Source organism: Bacillus rossius, chromosome 3 (genome assembly GCF_032445375.1).
Source record: "Bacillus rossius redtenbacheri isolate Brsri chromosome 3, Brsri_v3, whole genome shotgun sequence".
NCBI classification, from domain to species: domain Eukaryota; kingdom Metazoa; phylum Arthropoda; class Insecta; order Phasmatodea; family Bacillidae; genus Bacillus; species Bacillus rossius.
In genome coordinates this window covers 20,858,609-20,868,029 of record NC_086332.1, presented here as the reverse complement: position 1 = coordinate 20,868,029, position 9,421 = coordinate 20,858,609, and positions in this window count along the sequence as shown.

The window sequence follows — 9,421 nt, the reverse complement described above, 5'->3', positions numbered from 1 at the left end:
TGGTTTTACTTTGGTAATCATGCTTTTATTAGTGGAATTGTACTTGTAAACTGTTCTTAGTCTGTGTTTGTTTCTCAAATGTATTATTTTTGACGTGACAACGTCTAATAAATCGATGAACGCCAGCTGCACGCACGAGAAAGGATGACTCATTGTCCCGTTACGCACATTGTCCCGTTACGCTCATTGTACGCTTGCGCCGCATCTATCTCTCTTCCACTCGATTGGAACAAACATCAATTTGACTTTTTCGAGGCACATTAAACTAGAACACTCCCATTCATTTCTTACTTTTCCTATCATCGTCCTATCCTTAACAGAATAACACAGATTGGAAGAAGTTAAAAAGCAAACATGTATTAAAGTTATAGTTGAAATAATCTCTTCGTTAAAGTATTAAACATATTTGAATTAATGAGTGAAAATAAAAGTACATTTATCAATTAAATTGCAGATTTCATTTCACTCCTTCTTTGTATCCATACAAAATAGTGATAATTCAATAAAAATGATTCACTTTTATTCATAAAAGTATGCAAAAAATTTTTCAATGTTTTGTTATGACGTTGTCACGTTAAACTATCGTCCATAAACCGACTTTACAGACAACAAATTTTTACAAGAGACCATGAACATAGGTTATAATTAATGTGTCCGTCTCGTCGTTGTTAGCCCACTGTGTTTGTTTGTGATGTTATATATTATTTTTCATGACTAAGTTCCTTCAACGGAATTCTTAGCTGTCTGATATTTAGAGGTTGAACATTTTGTGTCCGTGCTGTCATCAATGTGTTGTATATAATACTTGTTGAGTTTTATGGTTGGTTCCATTTGTCCATTACATCAGCTGATTCAGTCTTATGTGAATTTTTAATCTTCATATTTTTTAAATTTGTTTTTCGGAAATTTCCATAGCAAAATTGCAATGGTGTATGTACAAAAAACTGCATTAAATCAAAATTCCCCATTGCGAGAATCATTTAAAGAACACCACAATCTCTCAGTCCTTCAAGGAAGAATTATTTTAAGTGTTAGCCAAGCAAGTGAAGCTAGTACTTCGACTCCCCCCAGTCAGGGACGAATCTAGGGGGGGGGGGGGGTTCCAGACGGGGCTTGTGCCCCGGGCGCCGTATTTAGAGGGGCGCTGAACTTGCAGAGTAATTTATACTATATATATTTACTTCAATATCGTAGTGTTAGACAAAGAAGATAGTCGAGGGCAGTTTAACGGAACTATTCATAATGGAAGATATATAATATATAAGCTAATAAAAATGTTATTATTCGCGTACATTCTAACTTGCGTCGGTACGGTGGTAACTGGTAGGTACATACCACTGAATTTTGGTAGGTACAAATACCTTCTAGATTGTACGTCTGGAAACTCTACCGTGGCCCTGTGGGAACTGGGAAGCCTACAACTCACATAGTTTCGGTTCCCTACCACGTTCGCGCAACTTAGGATTTCTCTCAAAAATTGAAATGAAAAAAATCGAAGGGTTAGGTTAGGTTAGGTCAGTCACAACATGCTTGTTTTCACTGGAAACTTCTGATTTAGCGGCTGAAGTGGCGTTAATACCAAAACGCAAAACTTCGGAAATCTTCGGAAATTCTTGCAGGGAACCGAAACTACGTGAGTTGTAGGCTTCCCGTGGGAACTATGGAGGGAAATCCCCACCCGACCTTGGAAAGTTGCGACATTTCTCACCCCCACCGCCCCACCCAGGCCACGTCAGGCATCGGGTGTCTGAAATAGCTTCAGTTGATCACAACCACAACCCAGTAGGGTCATTCGCCCGGGAGTATCGTTTCATGTGCGTAGCATTTCTGTTCTCTCAGTTATGTCACTTATGCTATTTGAGAATACACAATTTCGTAAACTGTTTCAATTGTGTTAAACCATCGTGTTTAATCTCAAGACATGTCAAAAAAACCATCTGGTGCAGAATTCAAAAGAAGAGCTAAAGAACGAGAAAAAGAAGCTCGCCAGTCTTCGTCCTTTTTATCATCTTGGCTTAATGTAAAAGAGGTTAATGAAGAAGGTGCGTTATTAACTTACTTGAAAAAAATTAAGGTAACAATAATTTTTTTTAGATGTTACGTTCTTATTTTATTTTTTGTAATAGAAAAGTATTGCATTAGAACTTAAATAGGGCCACCGATAGATCTAATACATAATTTTGAACAACATTTTTTAAGTCCGTACGCAAACAAAGGACATTAGTTCTTTGCTGCGCATGTCTCTCTGCCTATTTGCCGGTAATATATGTTTAATTCAACGCGTTGTAAAGCAAAATTATGTATGATTAAACTTGATATTTATGTGTATACAATTATTGTACTATTTTGTAGGTTTTTGGGTAATTAATAATAACATCCTTGGAAAAGCGGTAATTTAAATATTTTCTAATCATATTTTTTTTGAATCAATGATTTAGCAGACTGCATTTTGAGAGAGCAAGGTTCACTATAAAAACTCAAAATTACTGGATGGATTAGCAATAATCTTAAGATACCAGTTCGGTAGCCAGGATATAAAAATATTTTTATGGAAATTGGATCAAAAGGCCTTTGAAATAAAAATTTAAAAAAAAATCCCTTTCGGCACAGCCTACAGGCGTATGTAGATTTCGAAGTAATACATATTTACTCTGGAAGTATTTTTAAGACTCTTATAAACTTCAGGAACATTTTAATTACTTAATGTACTTAAATTATTTATGTTCTCCAATGTTACAAAATGATCGATTGAATGTTTGTTCATTTCTAACTCATTGTATCCAGCATTAAAGAGCATAGAACGATTTTCATATGTGTCAGCTAAGGTAGGTAAGTATTTAATTTTTTTGACCTTCTAACATTTTTTTTTCATTCCTTGCACTAAAAACGTGGTCATATAAAAAATTTCGTTGCACCAAGGATTATGATAATATTAAGACGGTTTAAAATAAATTCGAACGAATTTGATACTTACTAAGGATATTTTGAATTTTTTAAAATTTCAAAACCTGTGTATGCGGTAGTAATTCGTTTCATCAAAAATTGTTTCAGCCAAAGTTTTCGATGAAGTTAAGAATTTATAAATAAATTATTACGGATTCGATAGTATATATAGGTATATTTAAAAAATATAATGCCTCTTTTTTAATTTCAAACCATGTTACTTGCAGTAATACTTGGTCAGATAAAAAATAATTTTAATAATAGTTTTAGACAATATTTAGAAATTAAAAACATAGCAATGGATTTGTAGTTATATGGTTGAAAAAATATTATTTATTTTCTTACTCCAACCCCAAGTTTTTTCAACTCCTTCCAATAATGGTTTGAATCATGAAAACAATTTTAATACAAATGTTTTAGATAAAAATTATGATTTTCAAACAATTTGTACTGATCTAATAGTGTGCGTACTAAGGGAGTAATGACTATTTTTTTTGTCTTTCAATCCATGTTATTTTCCGCCCCTTGCAGTAATAGCTGGGCATATAAAAAATAGATTTAGACGAAGCTTGTAGATAATATTTTTAGGTTTTACAATAAAAAGTAATGAATTTAATAGAGTTAATGGTATGAATTGTATTCTTTTTTTTTTTAATTTCACCCCCTTTTTTTCAACCCTTTGCAGCAATGGTTAGTCTTATAAAAATTGTTTCAGATAAAGAGTATAGGATTTACCAGCTCAAATTAGAATTTCAAAATAGTATAGCAATAGCTTACACAGAAATCGCATATCTAGAATTACTCATTGATCAAACAAGTCGAATTACTTTGGTTTTGTTTTGTAGGTGGTAGCAGTAGCAGTAAGGATCCTGAAGAACATTCAATTCAAGAGGTTATGTGTAACTGGAACAGAGAGTGAGCGGGCAAGAAGCCATCAAGAAGAACTTAAAATTCCAGTAACACAAGTCTTCAATGAAGATGCACTGTATCTGAGCAGCATTTTACTACTACTGTTGGAAAATCAAAGGCATTTTTTTCGGATTCTACAATTCCGACAAAGGACCTAGTCCAGGGTGAGACTGCTATTCATTTTGATTTCAGAGACCCCGGGAAATGGCCTGCAACCTTTTCGGATACAGAAAGATGCTTTATAGTATCAGGATTATTGAACGAGGGGAAGGTAGAGCCTGATCTAAGTAACACCTCAAGAGATGGAAGAAATTTAACCAAAGACTGGTTCACCAAAACATTGGCTGGTGGTCTAAAGGTACGCCGAACATGGCTAACATACAGTCAATCAAAAAATACCTTGTTTTGTGTACCATGCAAACCTTTTTTCCTACATGTTTTCTGAACAAAAAGTGTCTGTTTTGGCCAAGGAGGAAGGTTTCACTCAGTGGAAAAAGTTGAGTGAAAGGATTCCTGAGCATGAAAATTCACTTAACCACACAAAGTGTTTTTGCTCGTGGAATACATTGGAATTATCCTTAAATAAATGCTCTGGTATTGATAAAGAGGTGTAGGATCAAATAGCACAGGAGGAAACATACTGCAGAGGAGTTTTGTATGTAATAATTGATGTTATTATACATTTAGCAAAACAAGGTAGTCCATTAAGAGGTTCTGATGAATCCCTAGACTTTGGTGACCCTAGATGCGGCAAGTTTTAAACACAATAGAGCTGGTATCTCATTATCATCCCCAACTGAGAGAGCACATTCTCCGCCATAAAAAGGGCCAAGTCAGCTACTTTTCTCCTTATATCCAAAATGAATTATTAAAAAATAATCACTGAAAAAATAAGAGAACATATAGTTAATGACATCAAAGCTTCTAAATAGTTTTCCATTATGTTTGACTGCACGCCCGATCTAAGCCATTTTGAACAAATGTCTAAAGTTATTCGTTATGTGAAGATCACCGAAAATGGCCCTGAGATAGTGGAAAGTTTTCTTGATTTCGTAATAGTTAGTGAAAAAACTGGATTGGCTCTTTCAGAAGAGATTTTAGAAAAACTCAGAAATGATAGATTAGATATTAAGAACTGCAGAGGGAAGTCATATAATTATGGGTCAAACATGGCTGGTGTGTACAAAGGAGTTCAATCTCGAATCAAAGAAGTAAATAGTTTGGCATATTTTGTGCCATGTGCAGCATATTCGCTAAATTTAGTTGGGGTGAATGCTGCTAGCTTATCACCAGAGTCATAGTCCTACTTTGGCCAACTTAATTGTCTCTACAATTTCTTTGCTTCCTTCACCAATATATGGGAGGTTCTAGTGCAACATGTTCCCTTATCTCTCAAACTGCAAAGCAATACCAGATGGTCGACTAAGAGAGAAGCTGTAGGTGTAATATATAAGCATCTAGACAAGATTATAGATGCTTTGAATGATCTCGGGACCAGCCCAATAACAACAGCTGAAACAAAAACAGAAGTAACTTCTTTTCTAAGAAATGTCAAAAAGTTTGAATTCGTTGTCTTCTCCTGTTTTTTGCATAGGGAACTAAGCCGTTTTTATATCGTCAAGAAATTATTACAAAGAGATTACATCACTATCGATCTATCAGCAAAACATATTAACCGTCTGATATCAGAATTAGGATCAGAAAGGTTAAATAGTTCCACAAACGCAATCAGAGAAGCGAAATAAATAGCAGAAAAGCTTAACCTAGATCCTCATTTCAAACAAGTAGGGGAAGAAAGAAAAAGCGGATGGTTGATGAAAAGGGTGAAGATGAAAGCTAAGAATTCTCAGAAGGAAAAAAGTTCAGACTGTTGGTTATACAAATAATAGATCGGATTCTGAGTGAACTGAGATAAAGGTTTCAAGCTATTCTAAACATGAATATTTTATTTGGTTTCCTCAATGGAGCTCTTTTTGAAACACTAAATGGAGAAGAATTGAAGAAACACGCACTTCATTTAGCTACCACATATAAAGAAGACATAAACAGGGACGAGCTGGCGATAGAAGTTGAAGGTTTAAGTATCGTGCCTTGGATTTAAGCCCTGATATGAAAACAGCTTCACCAGTAGATCTTCTGCCATTAATATATAAGAATGGGCTTGAAGACGCATACCCTAACATAACGACAGCATTGAGAATTTTTTGCACAATACCAGTCTCAACCGCCTCAAATGAAAGGAGTTTAAGCAAACTAAAAGTCATAAGAAATTACCTTAGAAATTTAACAGGTCAGCAACGACTAACCAACCTGAGCATCATATCAATAGAGCACAAGTTAGTTTCAAAGCTATCTTTTGAGGGCATTGTAAAAACATTTGCAGCCAAAAGTTAAATTTTAGGTCAAGCTTTCTGTGTGTGAATTAATTTTTTTATCACAATTAGCCAGTAGATTAAGATATTGTATAATCAAATGTATAATTATGATTCTCAAGATAACAACTTGAGTGATACCTTTTATTCTTAATTTATCTCTATTTATCATAATAAAGTATCCTGTTATTTTTGTCGATTCAGTCCACACATATTGATCTGTCATTTGATGATAAACTTTTCATTTCATTTGCAGTATTTATGGAATTATTGTGAAAGTATATATCAAACATGCTACTCTTAGAATACATGTCAATTATGTAGCTTAGCCATAAGTGGGTATTTTATCTTGTAGTAAAAATGAAATTGCTGTAAATAAATACATTTGTTTGTTATCTAATTAATAAAACATATTTGGAATTGTGGAATTCATATGTAGTGGTAATATGATGACGTGTTGTCGGTAAATTTTTCTATGTTGGTTTGGGGAAAAATAAAAAGGGTGGGGGGCGTAAAGATGAGATGTTGCCCCGGGTGGAAAAATGTCTAGTTACGTCCCTGCCCCCAGTTAAGTCAATTAATAGTCATATGCATGCTGGGAGTGAAGGAACCCTGTTGGAAGCATTAGCAAACATTAATATTTTTACACGCTTTATATTAGCTTCACCTGTATGTTTGTTTGTATGTTTGTTTGTATGTTTGTAACCGACTCCTTTGGGTGCGATTTTGACCCACTTTAAAAGGCCAGATTTCATTCAAACTTTGTAGATTTATCGAGGACCGATGACAACACACTAATTTGATAAGATTATTCCATTATTAAATTTGCAAAATAAGATTTTTGTCAATTTATATAATTTCACAAGAAAAGAGTTCGCACATGACCGAAATGGTTTTCTTTACAATGTGCAAACTCTTTTCTTTCAGTTTGTCTTTGGCGCGATATAAACAAAGCCTACTAAACATTATGACATTTAATTAAATGAAAAGTGAAAGTGGGTTATGATTATTGTGAACAATATACTTTCTTGAAGAGAATATTATCTATATTTGTAAAATATGGAAAACAAAAACCTGAAATAAGGGCTTTAAATGTTGTTTCTTTCGTTAAATAGAGAAATACAATTACGTCTTTGTTTCATTTTACCAATTAACCAAGAGTGAAACATTATTATAAAACAACATTTTATGCAAATATTTCACGAAACATGGTAAAATTGAGGTTTGAATTTGCTGTGAAACCGGGAAATCAAACACCATATGCATAACCTCAATAGCTACACCTGATGGGCAGATTTTTGAAATTCCACTCGAACACCAACCTGCAAATCTACACCAAGCAGTTACAAATACTCCAAACTATGCCAAGGTCAGTAACTATTTAAATAAAAGACATCAAACACGGAAAATATGGATAAGTTTGACAGATGATATATCAAAAACATATTTGGATAGAAAACAAAACTTACAGTTTACCTGGAAGAAATTGAGGAAATAATTTTTAAAATAGGCTTAAAACAATAATGAATGATAAATACTAGTATTATTGTGAAAAAAGCGTGGAGCGCTTTGTTCCATGTTTATCGTACATCAAGCGCCCGATGGTAGAGCAGCCGACATGTCATCGGAAGGCTCTGGGTTCGAATCCCAGTCCGGTTATCCGAATTTTTCTCACATATTCTATACACTCTCATTGAGCAGGTCCTTTCCTCATCCTTTCTCAATCCTTATCCTTCTCAAAATTCCTGTTACGTAAATGTGGAACGCTTCACGTAATAATTAATCCGTAACTCCCATCCTTTCCTGCTTCACAGCATTAATTTCGTACAGTACGTAAGACTGGTAGATATCACTTGTTCGTCAATAACCTTATACCATTAAGTCTCACTGTATATATTGATAACGTTAAAATTTTTGAATGGTTTCTAAAATCGAGATTTGACTATCAATACAGCTGTACACATTAATAATTTGTAAAATAAATACAGTTACTTATAGTTATCACGGAATTAATAGTAGATTATAACAAACAACAGTTTTAAAAAATTAAAAAAACACGCGTTTATAAATAAACAAAATAAAAAGTAAAAATAAATAACAGTTTAAAAAACTAAAAAACACGCTTTTATAGAAAATCCAACTAAAAAATATAAAATAAATTTTAATAAATTTAATTTATAAAAAAGTGTAAATTAAAAAATGTATTTTATTTAAAAAAAGCATGGGGTGCTTTTTAAGATATTATCAAAATGATAATCCTTCTACTCATATCTGTCAGTAAAATAATTATAACTATTGACACCATGCACTCCACAGTTTTTTTTAAATAAAATACATTTTTTAATTTACACTTTTTTTTAAATTAAATTTATTAAAATTTATTTTCTATTTTTTAGTTGGATTTTCTATAAAAGCGTGTTTTTTAGTTTTTTAAACTGTTATTTATTTTTATTAACCAATAGACTAATGTGGTTAAAAAGAAAATGAGTGTGTACTTATATACGCGCGTGAGAAGTTATACTTCTTTGGTATCATTAAAAAATAGTTTTTAATTGCATGCAAATAATTAATTACAATAAAATAATAAAAGGGCTGGAAATAGATAGTCAACACAGTCATTAAAGTTCAGTTTAAATAGTAAAAATTAAATAATTAAAATTTAGAGAATAATAAATATACCTATATGATATAATTTGTATTAAATATTATGAGATTCTTAATTTTAAATATTTATTATTGATTATTTAATTATTTTAAAGAATATAAATAAATTTAATAATAAATTCAAAAATTTAATTTAAGTTTATTAATTTTTTTAATATTTATTTTATTAATTTAATATTCATTTTAAATTTTTTCAAACAGTTTTTATTAAATTTGTTCATTTATTTTTAAAAATATTTTTCATTTATTTATTTTAATAATAAAATTAAAATTAATATTTTAATTTGATGTTTGATTTTAATTTTTTCACAAATATTTTATTAAATGTTTTATTAAATTTATTTCTTTTTTATTGTAAATATTAAATAAACAACTGTAAATATTTAACATTGATAATTTAATAATATTTAGTATTAATTATGTTAAATAAATATATTTTAATTTATATCAATAAATAATACATACGAATAGTTAACCTCAATTATATTGGAGCACTTGAAAAAGTATATAAGCACAATTTTTTTTACTAATAT